This window comes from Aquarana catesbeiana, linkage group LG03 (assembly GCF_042186555.1).
Source record: "Aquarana catesbeiana isolate 2022-GZ linkage group LG03, ASM4218655v1, whole genome shotgun sequence".
In the NCBI taxonomy this organism is placed as follows: domain Eukaryota; kingdom Metazoa; phylum Chordata; class Amphibia; order Anura; family Ranidae; genus Aquarana; species Aquarana catesbeiana.
Window position 1 is genome coordinate 701,401,869 of NC_133326.1, and position 25,511 is coordinate 701,427,379.

The 25,511-nt window shown below is 40.6% G+C and overlaps 1 pseudogene; it reads right to left on the minus strand.

Moving 5' to 3' along the window:
• Window positions 1-812: 812 nt before the first annotated feature.
• LOC141134875 (proteinase-activated receptor 1-like) overlaps window positions 813-25,511 on the minus strand; it is a 33,868-nt pseudogene continuing 9,169 nt past the window's right edge.

A 25,511-nucleotide genomic window follows, 5' to 3' on the forward strand; every position in this document is an offset into this window, starting at 1 on the left:
TCTGTCCGCCATAATGTCGCAGTCCTCATAAAAATCGCAGATTGCTGCCATTACTAGTATAAAAAAAAAATAATAATAAAAATGCCATACAACTATCCCCTATTTTGTAGACGCTATAACTTTTGCGCAAACCAATCAATATACGCTTATTGCGATTTTTTTTTACCAAAAATTAGTCGAAGAATACATATCGACCTAAACTGAGGGAAAAAAACTTTTTTTAATATCCTTTTGGGGGATATTTAATAAAGCAAAAAGTAAAATATATTGTGTTTTTTTTTCAAAATGGTCTTTTTTCGTTTATAGCGCAAAAAATAAAAACTGCAGGAGGTGATCAAATACCACCAAAAGAAAGCTCTATTTGTGGTAAAAAAAATGACATCAAATTTGTTTGGGTGCAACGTAGCACAACCACGCAATTGTCAGTTAAAGCGACGCAGTGCCAAACCGCTCTGCTCAGGAAGGAGGTAAAATCTTCCGGGGCTGAAGCGGTTAACATTCATATCCAATAATACCAGTCTTAAGTCTTCAATATCCCCATTCCATACAATGAGCAGATCATCTGTAAATGATTTGATCATATTTCATGATTTAGCGCTGCACTCTTATATATTGACAAAGAATAACATGCTAGGGAGTTTAGTGGCTGCAAAAAAAAACACTTGAAGCCAAAAACAGCAGCTGTAAAACCGTTCTTTGTGCGTGAGGCCTAACAGGTAATACACAAAGATCACGGAACAATTTATCAAGCTATTAGATAATACGAGGTTCAAGATGATGATAACTGGAAGTTTCAGTGAGGTGTTTAATGAGGAGAGCAGGGAAAGTAGGTCATTTAAGATGATCATAAATCAAATTCATAAAAAGTGTCAATAAAACAAATTAAAACATAAATCAAATTAATTAAACTCAACTTCATTGGACAAAATAATTTAGAACGTAAGGCTTCCAGGCATATGAATGTTTTATATGCTTTATATATTGCTTATAGTTGACATTTCACGAGAAAAGGGTCAGTCCTCCTCACCCCTCCAAGCAGAAATACCTTGGAAAAAACCCAAATACCTTGGGAAATACCTTGGAAAAACCATACCTCCCACTGAACATTGCAATGAGCTAGAGCCTATTCTGCAGAATTTTAGGCACTCATGCCTCCCAGATCTCTTCAGGAACCAGGGTGAGGTTTTTTTTTCTTAAAGCTTTATTTTTACGTCCCCCCCCAAACTAATTCTGATTTGAGAGGAAAGTAAAGCTTTCATTTTTACTTGGCAGGTCCACTTTAAGCGTTGCATTTATATCAATTGAAAATCTTTTTAAAGATAATTATAGTGAATTAAAAAAACAAGGTGCAGTGTTAAAATAACTTATCCTCTCTCAGAGAGCTGGTTTACAATGCGTTCTCTCTGGTTGCTGCTTCTTGTGGTGGGGGTTCCATTTTTTGTTTTACTGGTTTACATTCATTTTTCTTCCAGTGCAGCAAGCTGTAGACGTATCTCTGACACTGGGAGGATGCAAAATAATAGATAAGAGGATCCAGACCACAGTTTATGCAGCTGATGGAGGTGCAGAGGATGTAGGCAAGAAAGAGAGAGAAATCGGCATGCTTATAAATCCGCACAAAGTGAATGAAATAGATGACATTGGTGGGGCCAAAACAAAGGACAAACACACTCAGCACAGCCACGGATAGACGGATAGCTCGGGATCTCTTATGTGTTCCATCAAGTTTTGAACTGCTGAGGCTGCGAATGATTCTAATGTAACAGAAAGTTATAATACATAACTGTAAGTAAAAGAAAATCAAGATAATAGTGATGCCATAAATAATATAAAAACTCTTAAAAGTATGATATTCCTGGTATTCATGACATACTGCAATATCTAGTTTAGGAAATGTATAAATTTGTTTTTTTATGAGAAGAGGCACGAAGCTGGCCAATGAGATGACCCAAATGACACCACACACCAACCAGGCTCGCTTCACTGTACGCCAAGGGAGAGACCGCACCGGATAGACTATGGCCAGGAAACGGTCCACGCTGATACTTGTCATGAGTAGGACTGAGCAGCCCATGTTACAGTAAAATGCTGCTGTAACAAAGCGACACATTCCATCTCCAAAGATCCAGTTAGAGCCCAAGATTCTGTAGACAATGTGAAAAGGCAGGGTGCTAATGAGGAGTAGATCTGCAGTGGCGAGGTTCAGCATATAGACAACTGCCGGCTTCCTGACCTTCATCTTCACCAGGAACATGATGATTGCCATTATATTGAGAGGAAACCCCACGAGGAACACAGCAGTGTAGATGGATGGGACAAGCCTGGTCAGACTCCAGTGTAACTGGATTTCACCTGGAAAGTTTAAACATAATATTAGAGAAAATACATAAACCAGATACATTTACCATTCCTTTAAAGCAGAACATTATTTTAAAAAGAGGGGGGCGTGGCTGGACGTGGAGCAGAGCAGACGCACATGTGAAGAGCTGGTCCAGGATTACAGTGGTGCCTGCCCCCTCAGTGGCACAGGTGGAGGTCAAGGCCCAGACCCCATAGCCACGTGCAGCGGCCATCATGCTCCACCCGGCAACAGGACTTTTAGAGCTTTTCTAACACCCCTGAGCTTGGAACGCCCCTTCAAAGATCCTAGAACTGGGGAGGCTCGTGTGCGGCATGTAAGATGGAGATCATGTAGAGCCCCGGTCCCTGTTTCCCTATTCGCGGCTCCTGCATAGCATCTGCAGCTTCATTAGATCCAGGAGTGACGCTGCAGTCTGCCAGCTAACCCGGGCATCATATGGGAAAGATTGGCTTCCAGAAAGCAATTTATCGTGGATTTGTCCCACCGCCACCTAACCACGACATGGAGCGTTACCTGTATAGGTCACAATCCCCGGCCTCGAGCACTGCAAATTTGACGAGTTGACCCAATATGTACACGCCCTGGAGGAAGATAATGCTGCTCTGAAGCACACAATCTCCCAACTCCAGTTACAACAGGAAGACTTGGAGAACAGAGAAAGACGCCAGAACCTAAGAATCCGAGGGGTACCCGAATCTATCAGCGACAAGGAGCTCCGCCCATACCTCCTAGGCCTTTTTGTCATCCTAGCCCCCCACATCCCAGACATTGACTGGCGCCTGGACCGGGCTCACAGATCTTTGGCTCCTAAACCTCCAGCTGGCTGTAACCCCAGGGACATCATTGTCCGTTTTCATTATTATGAGAATAAGGAAGCCCTCACAGTCGCAACTCGCAACAAATCGTGCATTGATTTTAAACAAGCCAAGATCCAAATTTTCAATGATCTCTCCCCCATTACCTTGGTGAAAAGACGCAGCTTTCGCCCGGTTACCACCCACTTACAAAACAATCAAGTGCCTTACCGCTGGGGATTCCCCTTTCATTTGTCTGTATCTAAAGATGGCGTCCAATTTTCGCTACGAGACCTTTATGAAAGTGAAGCCTTTATCTGCAACCTAGGTCTCCCACCCATCCCTGAGGAGGATTTTCAGCTTCCTGCTCAAAACCCCAAACCTCTCACGACACCAGCCAAGATCTGGACCCTCCGTTCAACGGAGATCGCAGAAGTCCTTCTCTACTCCTCAACGAGCTAACCCCACCAGATTTCCTACCTGAAATGGCTCCCTCCTCAATTTTCTCCTTTTCCTTCACCACAGCCGGATGATGTTTCATCTGGCTGTGCAAGTGACCCTATGGAACTGGGTCACTCTATTTTCAATAGGGATTCTTTTCTAAGTCCTGTCTTGAACCAATTACCAACCTTGCTAATCTTACAGTAGATGACATCCCTTTTGTTATACTGCTTGCCCTCCACTGAATGGTGTTGACTGCTTTCTTTGAAGAGATGGGAACCTACCGTCAGATCTTGCAGGCTACCATTCCCCTCACCAAAACCCCGGGCTGTTGCCTGGGTTCCCTGAAGTCTTTCTTATCTTCAGGGTTTTCAAAAATATTTTCAAATATTTTTTCCAATTTTTTTTCCTTTTTTTGTTGTTTTTCAGTATCTCATTTCATGGGTCCTTTTTTTTACCTTATTTTGGCTACTAGTGCTTCTTTTTTGGCACCATTTCAACTTAATTGCTTACATGTTTCTATATATGTTGCACCATGTTTATATTGCTGTTGGTTTAAAGTTTATGTTACGTTAGCTATATACATATTTGTTTTAATATGGCTCTTAAAATATAGTCCTGTAATGTAAAGGGCCTGAATTCCATCAAGAAGAGATGGCAAGCTTTGACGGAGTTCAATTCCTCCAATGCGGAGGTGATTATGGGTCAGGAGACCCACTTTAGATCGGGTGGATCCTTTAAATTTGCTTTTAAACATTTTCCCTTGGCCTACTTGGCTTCTGATCCCTCTGGGAAGGCCAGTGTGGCAATTCTCATTAAACGTTCTTGCCCGATATGTATCCTTTCTTCTTATCAGGATCCCCATGGTTGTTTTGTGCTCCTGAACTGTAGTCACCTGAACACTCAACTCATCCTGGCTAATATATATGCCCCCAACGTGGGACAGATTAGTTTTATCACTAAAGTCTTAGAGAAACTACAGTCATTTTCTCAACCTATAATGATTATAGGAGGAGATTTCAATGTGTGCATGTCCCCGACCAAGGATAGACAAGCCCTATTTCAAGACATTCCACGACTCGCTGTCCAGAAGCTTTCCACCTCCTTTCGTAAACTGACTAGATTACATAACCTCTTCAATACACGGAGAGTGAAACCTCCTACTCAGAAAAGTTATACATTTTACTCTCCCTCTCACAAGTTATATTCCAGATTGGACCATTTCTTTGTAACTGCTCCCCTTCTTTCTTATATTGTCTCTTCTGAGATCAACCCCATTACTTGGTCGGATCATGCACCCATTGAATTTGACATTGTCTTGTAGTCTTCTACCTCCAAAACTTGTCACTGGCGTCTTACGAATCCCTGATCAAAGACCCAGTGATCCAAACCCAACTACAACAAAAATTATCCAAGTTGTTTTAACTAAATGATGGATCGGTTGCGGAAGTTTCCACCTTGTGTGAAGCTCACAAGGCTTTTTTCAGGGGTGAATGCATATCTGCGGGGTCTCGCCTTAAGCAGGACTCCACAAAATGAAAAGCTGATCTCCTCGCTCAATTGGAAGTCGCAGAGATGCACCTACTTGAATCCCCCATGGTGGAACGACTGAGTAGTTACCTCAATCCGGAACCGCATCAAATCATTTGACATGAATAGGATATCCAAATCTATGCTATGGGCCAGGCAAAAGTTCTATGAATTTGCTAACAAACCACATAGAATGCTTGTTAATAGATTGAAACCACGTCCCTTCCTATCGATACCGGACCATTTGATGCAACCAGATGGTAATTCTTCATACTGCCCTAAGGCTATGCCCAGGTATTTGGCGATTTTTACAGGAAACTTTATAATTGCTTAAGCTCAGATTTGATACCCCAATTTTCAAAGACAAAATTTGACGATTTTATGTCTTCCTTAGATCTACCAAAACTGTCCATTGCACAAAATTCTACTCTCAACACCCCTGTCACTGTAGAGGAGATAGCGGCGGTGATTAAAGCCTTACCGGCTCACAAATCCCCAGGCCCGGATGGGCTCCCTTATGTTTATTACAAAATCTTTTCTCCAATTCTAAATCCCCTTTTGCAGACTTTATCTTCCTCTCTGCTCAAGGGTTCCATCCCACATTCGCAGTTTCTACATGCTCATATAACTATCATCCCTAAACCAGGTAAAGACCCGTCACTACCAGATAACTACCGCCCTATCGCATTATTAAATTATAAAATCTTTACCAAAATACTGGCCAATAGACTTTCTCCATTACTAACGTTAATTCACAAAGACCAAGTAGGTTTTGTCCCAACGAGACATGCAGATGACAATACGAGGCGGACTATAGACCTGATAGACCTTTTGACTAAAACCAAACAATCTGCCATCGTCCTAAGTTTGGGTGCACAAAAAGCTTTTGACCGCCTAAGCTGGCCATTCATGTTTGCGGTTCTTTCCAGATACGGATTCTCAGGCCCTTTTATACAAGCCTTACAGGCTTTATATTCTATACCTTTCTCTCAGGTTCAGTTGTCCTCATACTTGTCGCAGTGGTTCCCACTCAGCAATGGCACCAGACAGGGGTGTTCTTTGTCACCCCTGTTGTTCATCTTGAGCTTAGAACCTCTGGCATCGGCCATTAGGTCCCATCCAGATATCCGAGGGGTCTTGTTGCGACAACAAGACTATAAGCTATCACTTTTCGCTGATGACATTTTGTTTACGCTTACCCACCCCCTCACCTCTTTACCTTCTTTACAGGACACTCTCTCCACTTTTGGATCTTTATCGGGGTTTAAAATCAGTCAAAATCAGTCAAAAATGGAGGCCCTACCCATTAACATTCCACCAGACCTGCTTAACACTCTCCAACACACCTTTAAATATCGCTGCCGGATTCCGTCAGTCATAGAGTGGAGAAATGAGGTTAATATAATAAAGGAAGCAGAGAGATGGGTTCATGTGGTTAAAAACCAAAGAAAGAAATTTGAAACGACATGGGCAAACTGGGAACAATGCGCCAAGGAGATATTAGAAGAAGGAAATATAGATGGGTAAGGGAGAAAGAAATGGTATAGTCATTTAGAATAGAGATATAAGAAGAGTGGCCCTGAAAAGTAGATGTAAATAGTGAAATACTGTAACTTCTCTAATGCTAATCAAAGAGGGAAGGGGGTAAGATAATGTATGGTTATATGTATATGTGGTTTTTGGATTTTGGATTTTTTACTACTTCCCCCCTGCCCCAGTCTTGACAGATTTTTTTTTTTTTTTGCGAGGGGAGAGGGGGGAGGAAAGGGAAGGAAAAGGGAATTACACATATAAATAAATAAATTTATAGACACTAGAAGATTAGATGGGAGGGGGATTCCCCCCTCACTCATTATTTTATAAAGGGGGAAGGGAGGAGAGGGGGGAAAGGAAACACAGATACACGATTTATAATAATTATGAACTATAGGGATATTATTCCCTTCCTTAAGCACGAATGTATTTTGAGGGAGGGGGGGGTGTTTTTTTTTTTTGTTTTCTTTTTTTTTTCTCACAAATCACATTATTATGAATTGAATGAATAGTCATTATTATGACTATTGACACAAATTAGAATAAAGGGGGATTTATCTCATAATGAATTGAAGTTATTAATGACACGAATTAGAATAAGGAGGAATTTATTTATGATTTTACATTTTAAACACTTTATAATTATAAGCACGATTGTATACACGGAGGGGGATGGGTAAGGGTTTTTTTTTTTTTTTTTTCTCAAATACATAATAATGAATGGAAGGGATAATGACACGAATCAAACAAGGGGGAATTTATTTATAACTTCATCTTTAAACACTTTATAATTATAAGCACGATTGTACACGAAGGGGGGTGTTGGGGGAGGAAATTTTTTTTTTTCTTTTTTTTTTTTTCATCATATATGTAATGTCGACTGCTGGGACAGGGGGGAAACTGCGGTAGGAGAGGAAGGATGTAATGTGTAGTATGTTTTCTTTCTGTGGATTGAATATAGGGGTATAGAATGTTGTATAAACGATGTATATGTAAATGAAATAATAAAAATTTTGATTATTAAAAAAAAAAAAAAATATTGCTGCCCTTCTTCATTGAAGTACTTGGGCGTTCATCTCACACCCTCGTATTCTTCCCTCTATCAGGCTAACTTTTCCCTTATGTTTACAGAAATAACCCGTCTCTTAAATCTTTGAACTTCCCTTCCTATCTCTCTCCTTAAGATGTCGATACTCCCTAAATTATTGTACCTATTTGAAACACTTTCAATCCCAGTCCCAATGTCGCAATTGAAACTTCTCCAGAGAAAATGTCTCAAGTTCATATGGAATAATGCATCCCATAGGATTGCGCGATCAGTAGTTTACGCTTTAAAGAATAGAGGAGGATTGGCTGCACAAGATATCATCAAATATTATTATGCCTCTCACCTTCGGGTATTATCTTCCTGGATCTCTAGGAAAGCTCCAAGTAGGTGGGCCGAGATTGAAATGCGGATTTCTTTTCCGGTACATCCGTGCTACATGCTGTGGCCTTCCTCAGCTAAGTTTAGGCCTCAGCTGAGATCCCTTTGCTTGGCACCGATTAGGGATGGGTTGAACACCCCCCTGTTTGGTTTGCAGCAAAACTCCCGAACATAGGAAATGTTCTAACCCGAACAGTGAACCCCATTGAAGTCTATGGGAGCCAAACAGGAAAAATGAAAAGTGCCCATTTTGAAGGGTTATATGCAAGTAATTGGCCATAAAGGGGGTATGGGGGTCTGAGTGCTGCCCTGGGGGACAAGCGATCATTTTTTCAGGAGCAGTGATTTTAATGATGCTTAAAGTGCAACAATAAAAATGAAATCTCGTGCCTGGGGTCCCCCTTACTTTGCCTAATTTGTAACATATACAGAACATGCTACAGCAAAACTGACATTTCTAAAGAAAAAAAAAACATTTAAAATAACTTGCGGTTACATTTGCTGGCACCCGGCTTTTAAAAGATAAAGAAAAAAACAGCGTGGGGTCCCCCCAAAATCCATACCAGACCCTTATCCGGGCATGCAGCCTGGCAGATCAGGAAAAGGGGGGGGCAGGCGAGTGCCCCCCCCTGAAACATACTAGGCCACATGCCCTCAACATGGGGGGGTGGGTGCTTCGGAGTGGGGGGAGCTCTGCCCCCCCACCCCAAGGCACCTTGTCCCCATGTTGATAGGGACAAGGGCTTCTTCCCAACAACCCTGGGCTGTTGTTGTTCAGGGTCTGCGAGTGGGGGACTTATTGGGCTATGAAATCCCCCTTTAACAAGGGGGCCCCCAGATCCCCCCCATGTGAATGGGTATCGTACCCTTACCCATGCACCAAAAAAGTTTTAAAAAGCAAGAAAAACAGGAGACAGTTTTTGACAAATCCTTTATTAAAAAAAAAGTCCCTTAAAGTAAATCCACCGTCAATCATGTTGCCCGATGGACCCGAAAAAATAGAAAAGAAAAAAATGCTTCCGCTTTCTGGGAGCCCTCCCGCCGACTGCTCTCGCCCTACACTTTAACAGCTCTTATATAGGCAGGGGGCGGGGTCACCCAGTTACATCACCCAGTGGCGCTGCCGCCTTCATGTGATTGACGATGGATTTACATTGAGGGGCACTTTTTTTCTTTCTTAATAACGGATTTGTTAAAAACTGTCTACTGTTTTTCTTACTTTTTGACACTTTTTTGGTGAATGGGTAGGGGTACGATGCACCCGATACTCATTCACATGGGGGGGCGGGATCCAGATTCCGATAAGCCCCCCATCCGCAGAGGCTGACAATCACAGCCCAGGGTTGTCGGGAAGAGCCCCCCCATCCCAAAGCACCCACCCCCCCCATGTTGAGGGCATGTGGCCTGGCATGCCTGCTCATCCCCCCTTTTTCTGAACTGCCAGGCTGCATGCTTGGATAGGGTCTGGTGTGGATTTTGGGGGGACCCCACGCCGATTTAAAAAAAAAAAATTGGAATAACTGAGTGCTGGCAATTGTAACTGCGAGTCACTTTATTGGGATTTTTTTCTATAGAAATCTCAGTTTTGCTATAGCATGTTCTGTATATGCTACAAATGCAACACTTTACAGGCAAATTAAGGGGGCCGCCAGGCATGATATTTAAAGGAATTTTTCATTTTCATTGCTGCACTTTAAGCATCATTAAAATCCCTGCTTCTGATAAAACAATTTTTTTAACATTTTTTTTATTGATACATGTCCCCCAGACCCCCAGTACCCCTTTTATGGCAATTATTTGCAAATAATGGCGTTTTTTTTTTTTTTTTATTCAGCTTTTAGCGAGGAAACCCATTGACAGCTTCCCGGCCCCGTTCTTTAACAACCAGCTTACACTGCACCCTGATTAGGGAAAGCTTTGCCCAATCAGGGCACAGAATGCACTGTGCGGCGGTCCATGCATTGAAGGGTGTTCGTCAGGGCAAACACCCGGCGAACACCCTGCAAATTCGGATGTTCAACAAACAGCTGCACAGGCAAGAATTAGATCAAATAAATGCTAGTTGGTGGAACTGCTGCCTCTACCAATTATCACCACTAGGTGGAGTAATTTTTTTGAAAAAGAAAACAAAGTAGATGTGGCGCTGTTCTATTCTAATGTGCACCTGGTGACAGGTGATTCTATTTTGAACCCAATTAAATGTGTGTGATGGTGCTCATTTAAGTATGCATAAGCTACTGCTTGCGATGTGTATGGTCTTCATATAAGATGTGAACGTGATAGTAGAAAAATAATAGTACAAAATAAACAAATGTGATATTAAAGGAATATGCCACTGCTATAAATTAAATCAATAATAAAATGATTATGTGAAAATATATGAAACTACCAAGATGTGTAAGCATAGGTATAAAAAATGCACATATGTGATATAAATATGCAAAAATCAACATGACATTGCTATCCAATAAATCAATAGTAATCCAAAAAGTATAGTGCAAATCGATAATCCGAAGAAATATATACAATATGTGTAAAAAATGATATAGCATATAAAAACTGAATAAATATCCCAAAATGCGATGTTATGATGCCAATACTATCCAAAAAATAGTCCAAGATTATAAATGTGGTTCAACAGTTAAAATCAATAAAGTGCTCTTGTGCCAGTGAAGAAACCAATGCTTGATCTAGTTCACTTTCCAATAGGTGATCACACCATGCGTGCCTTATTCGTGCAACTATTGTAGCTGCACTCACCAGAAATTTCTCCCCCTCCTGGGGTCTGAGACATCCACAGTATATGCCACTGTGTAGCAATCTAAAGCTTGTCCCGTCCTTGGTGGTTTAAAGGAACTTCAATCATATGTCATAAAAGAGAGAGGGGACCCAATAGCATGATACTGTATCAGACTATTTGTTTGCATAAAAATGTGGAAAGGTACTTACATTCAATTGAAATGGTAAAAGCATATATTGCTGACACTAGCGCCTGTAGCCGGAAGTGATGCAAGGACATATGCTGACTTCTCCCTATGCGTTTCGTCACTCTAACGTCATCTGGAGCGTGCATAGTACTTGCCTCATCCCCTTTTTATAATGCTCAGTGATTTGCATATTGTGATAACTAGTAATTGCGGCGGCCATTTTGGGTATGATTTTGCAGACCGGAGCCCATAAGTGTGTGCTTATATATGTTTACCGCGGCCATTTTTGGTGAGATTAATCAGACCGAAGTCCGCAGTCTCCTACACAAAAGGTGGTTTTATATCATTACCGTGGCCATTTTTGGTAAGATTAATTATAATTATAATAATGATATGCTCTTGTAGAATATAAAAACGTGTGCAATCCGCCTTTTCTAAGAGCTATTATATTAATCACGCTGCATTATAAACACTAAGACTACAATAGAAATACACTTGAATACCAATAAAATACAAATTCGCTACTAAAATAACTTTTAAAATGACTTTTAAAATTACATATAGGGTTCATGTGCATATAAAAAATGGATTAGTATTCGCTAATCCATTAATAAAACCAATTTTATGGAACCAGACACAACATAAAGGAACTTATCACATGTAATAGCACTCATGTAACGTATGTGTTAGAGTGCCCTTGCCACAAGCAATATATAGGCAGGACAATGAGAGAATTACATGTAAGAATCCGGGAACATATAAATAACATTAAGAACGGGTTCAATAAGCATAGTGTCTCAAGGCACTTTAGGGACTATCATAATAGGGACCCAACATGAATGGTTTTCTATGGTATAGACAAAATTAAGGGACATTGGAGAGGGGAGAATAAGAAAATTAAGATCTCCCAAAATGAAACAAAATGGACCTTCCAATTAGATACTCTTCAAAGTACTGGAATAAACATTGATATAGATCTGAATTGCTAAAAACAAATTTTTAGATAAATTAACAAATTCTCCCCTTCCTAAAAGAAACCTAGATTAACTACACATAGGGAGGAGTCAGCATACGTCCTATTAATTTTAACTGTTGAACCACATTTATAATCTTGGACTTTTTTTTTGATAGTATTGGCATCATAACATCACCTTTTGGAATATTTATTCAGGGCAGGAGGCGGAGCCTAGCGGAGCAGCCATGCATTGTTAGAGCTCCACACCGCTGAGGAGAGAAGAGAAGGATAAAGCGGAGCCTGTAGGCTCAAAAGGTATCCATTTGAACCTTTTTGCCCCAGGGAACAAACTGTGAAAGTTTGGGCAGGAAATATGGTACTGGGAGGAAACCGTGGCAGAAATAAAAATCACCTCACAAAGAGCTCACAGGCACTCACTGCAGCTGAAGCAGCTCCAGTCACCTCACAATATACAGCATCAGGGCGCTCTCACAGACAGAAAATGTCACAGCAAGACTCTCCATTTGAGTCAGATACAGAACAAATCCTCTCACAAACTTCTCCACAAGCCTCCTCAGTATCCCCAGTAATATTATTACAATTTGAAAAGATGCTTCATAAGGCTTTAAAACAAACCTCAGACCAAATAACAAAAAGCCTAACCAAAGAAATAAGAGAGCTGGGAAACCGCACCGCAGCCCTAGAAATAAAAATGGATGAAGTTGAAATTACAACCCAAAAAAAATGACAGAATTGGAACAATTAAAAGAAGAGAATTTAATACTTCAAACTAAGCTCGAAGATTACGAAAATAGAGCCAGACGTTCAAACTTGCGCATAAGGGGAATACCTGAAACTGTGACAGACCTGCAATCTACTATTACTGCTCTATTACAAGAACTAAAGCCAGATATTCCTATTGAACGTTTAGAACTGGACAGAGTACACAGAGCCCTCACAGCCAAAAAGAAAGATGGACCCCCACGTGATAAAATCACAAAATGTCATTATTACAGAACGAAAGAACAAATACTAATTGCTGCAAGAGAAAAAAAGGAACTTAATTTTCAAGGACACAATTATCAAATTTTTGCTGACCTATCCCAACTTACTATTACTAAAAGACGATCCATGAAACCCCAACTAATGGAACTGCAACACCACAACATTATGTATCAATGGGGCTTCCCCTTTTCAGTCAGATTTAACTACCAAGGTACAATTTACAGAAGCAGATCAGCAGATGAACTACAACAAACCCTTTTAAAATTAAATCTGACAGAACCCACAAGCAGCAACTCTCCCACACGCAGAAGAATGGCATCATCTTCACCTTCAGGCAGCACCCAGAAAATTTCAGAACAAAATGGGAATCATCATTCTCACAAAAGAGGACCAAGAAGATTCAATGGACTGACATCCTAATTCCTAATATCTCTTCATTTATTATACTAAGAGATGGTTCTCTATAAAAAACCTATATTTATAACTGAATGTAACTGCATTCTGATAGTCACACACTGTGTGGGATCATGTTACATTCCAGTTATATTTCTTATTACTTCTGATTCATATAGCCTTAGAATATATAAGTGAAATAAGGAAATTCATGTTCAGTTATATATTATCAGGTAATAACAATAGATTTATTACTTTTTAAGACAAATATGTTCAATAATCCAGAAGTAATGGAAGCTTTTTCTTTCTTTTCTTAAAACAAATATATTATTACCTAACTAGTTCCTAGAATTATGTTTTTGTTTATTCTAATCTGAAGCAATACAACCTCAATTTTATGAGTTAACATATCTAAACAGTTACATATGAATAAAATATGTAATTGTTTACTCTAAAAGGGTTAAAATCCCAAAATAATTCAAACTATCTTCATCAATACCAAAGTTATTAACAGAACCTTTCTAACTGAATTATTTAGCCTAGGGCAAGACTAACCATATACAACCACCCTGGAATAAATAATTTCAACAAAAACTATATTCTGCACTCCAATTAATGAAACATCATTTTGATGTCTTTTGACATAGCACTTCTCTCCTGTAAGCGGAAGATCCGTGTACCCCCATTAGCCCTCCTCATTTTCCCAACCATATTATGTGGGAGTGTGACGAAGGCACTTATTCCCCTGAGAGAGATATTTATTCTCTTTCACGGGTAAATTGTGATTACTTGCAAAAAATAATTTATACAATGTATCATCTAATCTCATATGTTTTTTGTTTACTCTTTACTCCAGAATTCACTGGTTTCTTTTCTATCTATTCATCTCTTCAGTCCACACAGGTTGATCTGCGCAGTCAGCTCTGCATAACAAAAAGTAAGTCAAAACTATTTGATCTATTGCCATGGCACCACTGAATATACTTTCCCTGAATGTTCAGGGAATAAATGTCCCTCAAAAAAGGACCAAAGCCTTCCGTACTTTCCATAACAAGAAGGCTCACATAGTATGCCTCCAAGAAACACACTTCACCAAAGATTCTACTCCAAAAAATATTTCTCCTTTTTATCAACAAATTTACACGGCTTCTGCCTGTACCAAGCAAAGGGAAACTCTAATTGCATTTCACCGATCCACACCATTCACCTTATCATCAGAAATTAAAGACCCAGAAGGTAGATACCTGATACTCATGGGTTATATAATGGATACAGCAATCACGGTGATTTCCTACTATGCTCCTAACAAACAACCTACACCATTCCTCTCACATATATTACAAGTGATTAATACACACAAAATAGGAACAGTGATAATGTGTGGGGATTCGAACCAGGTCCTCCTCCCATTTCTAGATAAATCACCTTTTACACCATCCAAAATAACCTCTAGATTACCTTTTTCTCAACTTCTTTCCAAATACAATCTGGTAGATTCATGGAGAGAAAGTAACCCAATGAAAAAGAAATTCACTTATTTCTCGCACCCTCATCAAACCTTCACCAGAATAGATCATATTTTTCTAACAATAGGAATGATACCAGAAATTATTGCATCAGATATAATTCCGATTCCGTGGTCTGACCATAATGCAGTATACACTACTATAGCCTCAGCCATACCAAAAGCGCATGACCCAACGTGGTGCTTACCGGACATAATGCTCAAACACCCACTACATCAGATGGCCATTGAACAAGCTTTAAAGGAATACATATTAATTAATAATACAACAGACATCTCCCCAATAACACTGTGGGAAGCTCATAAGCCTGTCTTGCGTGATACAATACAAAGACAAATGGCACTATTTAAACGGGAACGCAAAAATCTAGCAAAAAAACTAGAACTCAATTTTAATGCAGCCTACATATCATTTCAAGATAATCCATCTCAGAGTACAAAATCTCATCTGGAAAAATCTAGATTGGAATACGATCTATTTCTCACTGAGTCAGTTGATAAATCCCTCAAACGCTCCAAACACAATTTCTACATGAATACAAACAAACCAGGTACATATTTGGCTCGGGCATTAAATTCAACTAACAAATCTTTCAAACCAATACGTTTGAAATTATCAAAAAATGTTTACACTTGTAATCCAGTTAAAATAGTCCATAAATTTCACTCACATCTCACAACTTTATACAAGACAAACAATGAATTTAATCCTACAGAGGCTGAATCCTTCTTCTCAAAAATAACCTTACCTGAGTTATCTCAGAATCAAAAAAGCAGTTTGGATGAGCCTATAACTTTAGATGAAGTTGCTAACGCCATAAAAGACCTAAAACTTAACAAAAGACCAGGCCCAGACGGCTACTCGGCTTTATACTATAAAACATTCTCAGAAATACTCTCTCCCATTCTCACTGAAACTTTTAACAAACTTCTAGATGGACATTCTTTTCGGCAAGAAACACTAATGGCAATTGTTTGTATGATCCCAAAACCCCTTTCTGATGATACTTCCTGTGTGAATTATCGGCCTATCTCTCTGTTAAACCTCAATATTAAATTATTAGCAAAAATAATAGCAAAACGCCTCAATAGCATTATAGGAAAATGAATACATAGAGATCAAGTAGGCTTCATGCCAAATAGACAGGCAGGCGATAATATACGCAGGGCAGTGTTATTGGCACATATTGCTAAAAAACGGAAAATCCCTTTATGTTTTCTATCTCTCGATATTAAGAGGGCATTTGACACAGTATCCTGGCAATATATGCAATATTCATTACAAAAATGGGGTTTTGGACCCCACTTTTTAACATGGATCAAAGCATTATATAATAAACCCAAAGCCTATATAAAATATGCTGGATACAAATCTGAAGCCTTTAATATCGAAAGAGGTACCCGATAGGGTTGCCCATTATCTCCCTTATTATTTGCCCTTATACTCGAACCCATGGCCCAATACATCGGAACAAACCAAACTATAACTGGCATTGAAGTAGGAGGTATTACACACAAATTATGTATATTTGCAGACGATATATTACTTTTTCTATCATCACCACAGGTCTCTGGTCCTAACTTAATACCAGCTCTTGATGGATTTGCAGCCCTATCCGGCCTTATGATTAATCCTAAGAAATGCCTAGTGCTTAATATTTCACTCACAAACATGGAATTGATCCCGGCTAGGGCTGCACTCCCATTCACATGGGCAGAAAAATCAATCCCATATCTTGGAATTCATTTAACAGCATCTCATTCTGACTTATTCTCAACCAATTATCCTCCTGTATTAAGACAGATCACAAATCTAATAAAACAATGGTCGCAACTTCCTTTATCCTGGATAGGGAAGATTAATGCAATCAAAATGACTATTCTACCCAAATTGCTTTATCTATTCAGAGTCCTCCCTATTCCAATGGTCGCAACTTCCTTTATCCTGGATAGGGAAGATTAATGCAATCAAAATGACTATTCTACCCAAATTGCTTTATCTATTCAGAGTCCTCCCTATTCCAATTCCTTCCTATTTTTTGAGAATAGTACAAAAAAGAGCAACTTCGTTTATATGGGGCTCTTCTAAACCACGTATACCTATACACACACTACATCTTCCCAAAAATAAAGGAGGCCTGGGATACCCTAATTTTACTAACTACTACAGAGCAGCACATTTGGCCAGTCTGTCCAAATACCATGCAAAACAGGAAATCCCATTATGGGTATTTATAGAGGCTTCAGAAAATGACCCTCTATTAATATCAAATTTATTATGGCTTGATCCTAAAGACCGCTTTAAAATTCATAATCCCATAACTAAACACTTCTTATCTCTCTGGGATAAACTAAAAACCAAATATCAGTTACAATCTCCACACAATCCTCTCCTTTCTTTTATCAGAAATCCGGCCATTTATCCGGCATGGATCTACCCAAATTCTTTTAAAGCTTGGACAACATCAGGCATTCAGACACTAAATGACTTCATAGCATCTAAATCATTCCTTTCATTCCCATTGCTTAGAGAAAAATATGATCTACCAAACTCTGAGATATTTAGATATCTTCAAATCAAAAATTTCTATACACCATTCCTAAAGGGGGATACACCATTATCCCAATTATCCATTTTTGAATCAATCTGTACAAAAGATCCATTTGCTAAAGGTACAATTTCATCACTTTATAATCAATTATATGGAGTAGCAAATCTTAATAGACCCTCTTACGTTCAGAGGTGGGAGGAGGACCTGGGACGAACTTTAGAAGACACGGACTGGTCTAACATATGGCTCACATCTAAGTCATCTTCACCCAACATCTTAGCACTGGAGACAAATTATAAAGTCCTAACTCGCTGGTACCTTGTACCCGCTAGAGTGGCAAAATATTCACCTAATACCTCAGCTCTTTGTTTTCGAGGATGCCCAGAAATAGGCACATATTTACACATATGGTGGACGTGCCCAGTAATCCAAACCTTCTGGAAGGAAGTCTTCGTGATTGCATCTAAAATATTTTAAAAAATAATACAACCAGATCCATATTTAACTTTACTTAATCTAAAACCGGAATGGTTAACACTCTCTCAATTCAAACTTATGATCCAACTAATAACGGCTGCAAAACAAACAGTGGCCAAGGCATGGAAATCTCCTACATTGGTACTAGCAGAAACAATTCACAGAATGAATAATACAATGTCCCATGCTAAGATGGTAGCCATCGATCAAAATCAAATTCCAAAATTTGAAAAACTTTGGCATCCTTGGATAAAACAACAGTTCCTGTCAAACTTCAATGACTCTGTCCTGTTGCCATGGTAACAGATTAAATGACTTACAGAGACACCCATTCTAAGGCTTCAAAGAGAACTAAAAAGAATAATAAACTGACGAGCGGGACAACCTTGTGGACCATACCTCTACCTTTCAACCCTTTTTCTTCTTTCTCTTTCCTTTTCTCCACCTTACGATTAAAGCTCATTATCAGAATTTATTTGACCTATATACGATCTACTTGTAAACAATATGTATAGTAGGTATAAATCATTTAAATACCTACAAAAGTAACTAAGGAAATGATATATATCTTTAATTTAGGTTTACGTGAACCCAATGTTTAATATTTGAAATTTCATGATATTTACCTATATAAACCCTACTGTAAAACAATGAGCTTACTTTATAGATCCTTGTAAACTTACTTTATGTATCTTTATAACATTGTATACTCAATAAACTTCTTTTGACAAGGAATATTTATTCAGTTTTTATATGCTATATCATTTTTTACACATATTTTATATATTTCTTCGGATTATCGATTTGCACTATACTTTTTGGATTATTATTGATTTATTGGATAACAATGTCACGTTGATTTTTGCATATTTATATCACATATGTGCATTTTTTATACCTATGCTTACACATCTTGATAGTTTCATATATTTTCACATAATAATTTTATTATTGATTTAATTTATAGCAGTGTCATATTGGTTTGGCATATTCCTTTAACCACTTCAATACCAGGCACTTAGACACCTTCCCGCCCAGGCCAATTTTCAGCTTTCAGCGCTGTCGCAATTTGAATGACAATTGCGCGGTCATGCTACACTGTACCCAAACAGATTTTTTATAATTTTGTTCCCACAAATAGAGCTTTCTTTTGGTGGTATTTGATCACCTCTGCGGTTTTTATTTTTTGCGCAACAAATAAAAAAAGACCGAAAATTTTGAAAAAAAACAAGTTTTTCTTTGTTTCTGTTATTTTTTTTTGTAAATAAGTACGTTTTCTCCTTCAATGACGGTCACTGATATGGCTGCACTGACGGGCACTGATACAGCGGCAATGATGGGCACCGATGAGGTGGCACCAATGAGGTGGCAGTGATGAGGTGGCACTGATGGGCACTGATGATGGGCACTGATAGGCGGCACTGATGGGCACTGATAGGTGGCACTGATGGGCACTGATAGGTGGCACTGGTATGCAGCACTGATGGGCACTCATAGGTGGCACCGATGGGCACTCATAGGCGGCACTGATGGGCACTCGTAGGTGGCATTGATTGGTACATATGGGTGGCACTGATGGGTACTTATGGGTGGTACTGATGTGTGGCACTGATGGGCACTGATAAGTGGGCACTGATGGGCACTGATGGGCACAGATGGGCACTGACAGGTGGCACCGATGGGCAATGACAGGTGGCACTGATAAAACATTGCTGGGCAGATCTGGAACATAAAGGTGCCAATCAGTGCCCATTTGTGGGTACTGATTGGCACAGATTGGGCACATTGGGCACATGTGGATGGCCATGGGGTACATACCTGGCCATCCACATGTTGCCCCTTCCCTGGTGGTCCTAGTGGCGATCCCTGGTGGTCCAGTGTGGTGATCTGAGGGGGGGCTGTGCTGATAAACAATCAGCGCAGACCCCCCCTGTCAGTAGAACCGCCGATCGGCTCTCCTCTACTCGCGTCTGTCAGGCGCGAGTGAGGAAAAGCCGATCAACGGCTCTTCCCATTGACAGCGTGATCAGCCGTGATTGGACACGGCTGATCACGTGGTAAAGAGCCTCCGCAGGAGGCTCTTTACCAAGATTGGTGTAGCGGTGTGTCAGGCTGACACACCGCTCCTCCGATCGCTGCGATGCGCACCCCCGGGGGCGCGCGGCGGCATGTTATCCTGCTGGACGTCATATGACGTCCAGTCAGGATAACAGAACCACTTCCCGGACGTCAATCCGCTATAGGGCGGGCGGGAAGTGATTAATATCACATCTGATTATCAGTGCAGCAGCCCCATTAATGGCAATCAGTGCCATCAGTGCAGCTTATTAGTGCCCATCAGTGCTATATATCAGTGCCCATCAGTGCAGCCTCATCGGTGCCTCCTTGTCAGTGCCTATCAGTGCTGCCTCATCAGTGCTGCCTCATTAATGCCCATCAGTGCAGCCTCACCAGTGCACATTAGTGAGGCCTCATCAGTGCACATCATTGCCCATCAGAGCCGCCTCATCAGTCCAGCCTTATCAGTGAAGCCTCATTAGTGCCCTTCAGTGCAGCCTCATCAGTGCACATCAGTGCCCATCGGAGCTGCCTCATCAGTCCAGCCTCATCAGTGCAGCCTCAGTAGTGCCTATCACTGCAGCCAGAAACTAAGAAAAAGGTTCAAAAATGTTGGTCTTTTTAGCCTGTTTAGCAATAAATAACAAAAAATCAATCAATCAATGAATCAATCAATCAATCCAATAACCTGCATTCCAGACTAAACAGTGAACATTATATATAAAAACCCATCTGTGAATGGAAAACTAAATATATAGCAAGCTGCTGCTTTTCCTACATAATGTGTAAGCGCAGTGCTAAAACATATTACATTTATGAGGCAGAAACACCTTGAATAATGAATATAGTTACATAGTTAGATAGTTACATAGTAGGTGAGGTTGAAAAAAGACACAAGTCCATCAAGTCCAACCTATGTGTGTGATTATGTGTCAGTATTACATTACATATCCCTGTATATTGCGGTCATTCAGGTGATTATCTAATAGTTTCTTGAAGCTATCAATGCTCCCCGCTGAGACCACCGCCTGTGGAAGGGAATTCCACATCCTTGCGGCTCTTACAGTAAAGAACCCTCTACGTAGTTTAAGGTTAAACCTCTTTTCTTCTAATTGTAATGAGTGGCCACGAGTCTTATTAAACTCTCTTCTGCGAAAAAGTTTTATCCCTATTGTGGGGTCACCAGTACAGTATTTGTAAATTGAAATCATATCCCCTCTCAAGCGTCTCTTCTCCAGAGAGAATAAGTTCAGTGCTCGCAACCTTTCCTCATAACTAAGATCCTCCAGACCCTTTATTAGCTTTGTTGCCCTTCTTTGTACTCGCTCCATTTCCAGTACGTCCCTCCTGAGGACTGGTGCCCAGAACTGGACAGCATATTCCAGGTGAGGGCGGACCAGAGTCTTGTAGAGCGGGAGAATTATCGTTTTATCTCTGCAGTTGATCCCCCTTTTAATACATGCCAATATTCTGTTTGCTTTATTAGCAGCAGCTTGGCATTGCATGCCATTGCTGAGCCTATCATCCACTAGGACCCCCAAGTCCTTTTCATCCTAGATTCCCCCAGAGGTTCTCCCCCCAGTGTATAGATTGCATTCATATTTTTGCCACCCAAATGCATTATTTTACATTTTTCTACATTGAACCTCATTTGCCATGTAGTCGCCCACCCCATTAATTTGTTCAGGTCTTTTTGCAAGATTTCCACATCCTGCGGAGAAGTTATTGCCCTGCTTAGCTTAGTATCGTCTGCAAATACAGAGATTGAACTGTTTATCCCATCCTCCAGGTCGTTTATGAACAAATTAAATAGGATTGGTCCCAGCACAGAACCCTGGGGAACCCCACTACCCACCCCTGACCATTCTGAGTACTCCCCATTTATCACCACCCTCTGAACACGCCCTTGTAGCCAGTTTTCAATCCATGTACTCACCCTATGGTCCATGCCAACGCACCTTATTTTGTACAGTAAACGTTTATGGGGAACTGTGTCAAATGCTTTTGCAAAATCCAGATACACCACGTCTACGGGCCTTCCTTTATCTAGATGGCAACTCACCTCCTCATAGAAGGTTAATAGATTGGTTTGGCAAGAACGATTCTTCATGAATCCATGCTGATTACTGCTAATGATATCATTCTTATTACTAAAATCTTGTATATAGTCCCTTATCATCCCCTCCAAGAGTTTACATACTATTGATGTTAGGCTAACTGGTCTGTAATTCCCAGGGATGTTTTTTGGGCCCTTTTTAAATATTGGTGCTACATTGGCTTTTCTCCAATCAGCTGATACCATTCCAGTCAATAGACTGTCTGTAAAAATTAGGAACAACGGTCTGGCAATCACCTGACTGAGTTCCCTAAGTACCCTCGGATGCAAGCCATCTGGTCCCGGTGATTTATTAATGTTAAGTTTCTCAAGTCTAATTTTAATTCCGTCCTCTGTTAACCATGTAGGTGCTTCCTGTGTTGTGTCATGAGGATAAACACTGCAGTTTTGGTTACTGAAGCCCCCCGATTCACTCGTGAAGACTGAGGAGAAGAATAAATTCAATACCTTTGCCATCTCCCCATCCTTTGTAACCAGATGTCCTTCCTCATTCTTTATGGGGCCAATATGGTCTGTCCTCCCTTTTTTACTGTTTACATACTTAAAGAATTTCTTGGGATTTTTTTTGCTCTCCTCCGCTATGTGTCTTTCATGTTCTATCTTAGCCATCCTAATTGCACCCTTACATTTCTTATTGCATTCTTTATAAATTCTGAATGCTGTGGATGATCCCTCAACCTTGTATTTTTTGAAGGCCTTCTCCTTTGCTTTTATATGCATTTTTACATTGGAGTTAAGCCATCCAGGATGTTTGTTCGCTCTTTTAAATTTATTACCCAATGGGATACTTTGACTAATGCCCTTATTTAATATGCTCTTAAAGCAAACCCATCTCTCCTCCGTATTCTTTGTTCCTAATATTTTATCCCAATTTATGTCTTTTAGCAAGGTTTGTAGTTTAGGGAAGTTGGCTCTTTTGAAATTCAGTGTCTTTGTGTTCCCTTCATGTCTCCTATTTGTGTGATTTATACTGAAACTAATTGACCTGTGATCGCTGTTACCTAAATTGCCCCGTATTTCCACATCTGTTATCAGGTCTGTATTGTTGGTAATCAGTAGATCTAGTAATGTTTTATTTCTAGTTGGTGCGTCTACCATCTGACCCATAAAATTGTCCTGCAAGACACTAAGGAACTGGCGAGCCTTAAATGAATGTGCAGTTGCCTCCGCCCAGTCTATGTCTGGATAATTAAAATCCCCCATTATGATAACACTTCCCATCCTTGCTGCTAATCCAATTTGTGATAGGAGATCCTTCTCCACTTCCTCCCTCAGGTTAGGGGGCCTATAGCATACTCCCAGTATTATTTTCCCCTTAGCTTCATCCCTTTGGAGCTCTACCCATAAAGATTCCACCTCCTCCCTAGCCTAGCAGTGATGTCATCTCTCACATTCACTTGTACATTATTCTTGATATATAGGCATACCCCTCCCCCTTTTTTACCCTCTCTATCCTTGTGGTATAGGGTATACCCTTGAATGTTTGCCAGCCAATCATGAGAGCTGTTGAACCAGGTCTCTGAAATTCCCACAAAATCCAAATCCTCCTTGTACAACAGTATCTCTAGTTCACCCATCTTGTCCGCCAGGCTCCTGGCATTGGTGAACATGCCACATAGTTTAGACCGGTCGCATATTGTCCTCGTATTGGGTGTTTCAAGATTGCAACTTGGACTTGCTACTATACTCACCTTGTGTTTTTGTGCTTTGGTTAACCTACCACTAATGCCCCCAATACTACCCTCTGGAATATCTTCCGCGCTGGCTATCACTGTCTCTGGACCCTCCCCCCCATCACCTAGTTTAAAAACCCCTCTAACTTTTTGGCCTTCTTCATTCCCAGCAGATCTGCACCCTCCTCATTTAGGTGCAGTCCGTCCCTTCTATAGTACCGGTTACCGACTGAGAAGTCGGCCCAGTCCTCCAGGAACCCAAACCCCTCCTTACTACACCAGCTCTTCAGCCACTTGTTTACTTCCCTAATCTCCCTCTGCCTCTCTGGTGTGGCTCGATGTACCGGTAGTATTCCTGAGAACACTACCTTGGAGGTCCTTTTCCTCAATTTAGCTCCTAAGTCCCTAAAATCGTTCTTTAGGACACTCCATCTGCCTCTGACTTTGTCATTGGTGCCAACGTGCACCATGACAGCCGGGTCTTCCCCAGCCCCTCCCAGTAATCTGTCCACAAGATCCGTGATGTGCCGAACCAGAGCGCCCGGTAGACAACATACTGTTCGGCGCTTCAGGTCTTGGTTACAGATTGCCCTCTCTGTCCTTCTAAGAATTGAGTCCCCTACCACCAGAATCTGTCTTTCCTTTCCCTTTGCTGCCCCCCCACTCTCACTGGAGGAGTTCTTCCCCTGGCAGCTAGGAGAGTCCCTCATCTCCAGCAGTGCTGGTCCCTGACTGGTTACACCAATGTCACTCAATGGAGCGTACTTATTGGGATGCTCCAGTCCTGGATCGGCCTCCCTGGCACTTCCCCCTCTACCCCTCCTGACTGTCACCCATCTACTCTTTGCTAGTGCCTGCGCCTCTTTGTCTCCACCCGCCTCTGTGCTGGCCCCTGCCGGCACCTGCCGTGTACATTCCTGGCTCACCTTTAGTATGGAGGGACTTCTCAGTGCTGACAGTTGCTTCCCCAGATTCAGAACCTGGGCTTCCAGGGAAACAATGTGCTTACATTTTGCACAGCAGTATTCGCCCTCGATCGGATGATCAAGGAACGCATACATGCGGCAAGATGTACAAAGAGTCGCCTCTCCACACCCGCCGGGCATCGTACCTATTAAATTTAGTGAGGATTTGGGGATTTTACCCTGTCCAAATTACCTAACAACTACCTTCCTGGCACTAATACTCAAGACAATACACAGGTACACGACAAGACAATACACAGGTACACAATACACAAGTACTAACGATCCACACACACTACTCAGACAACACTCAGATACTCACACTACACAGGTACTATGACCCATGTTATAACCTCCTGTTTTAAACTCTTGTTTTTAACTCCCACTTAATCCAGCTCCACTTACACCAAGCTCCACAGCTTCAAACTGAGCACGCTCAGACTGAGTCCTACAACAAGTTAAATAGGCACCTGTGAGCAATTAACCACACCCCTTAATTGATAGACTGATGAAACCAAGAAAAAAAAAAAAAAAAAAAAAAGCTATTTAAAAAGTGACAGCAAAAGGCAAATTAAAAACTATATAAATATATAAATTTAAAAAATAGGAAGATGTTTATAAAGTAATTATTTGTATTGAAAAGTCCCATAAGGATTTGTATATAGTCCTCAAAACTGTAAATGCAGGCATAAAGATGATAACAATCTTCTTAATCCAATATGTAAAACACCACCATGTGCCCAAAAGGAAATCCATGACCCAGAAACTTCAAAACTGTT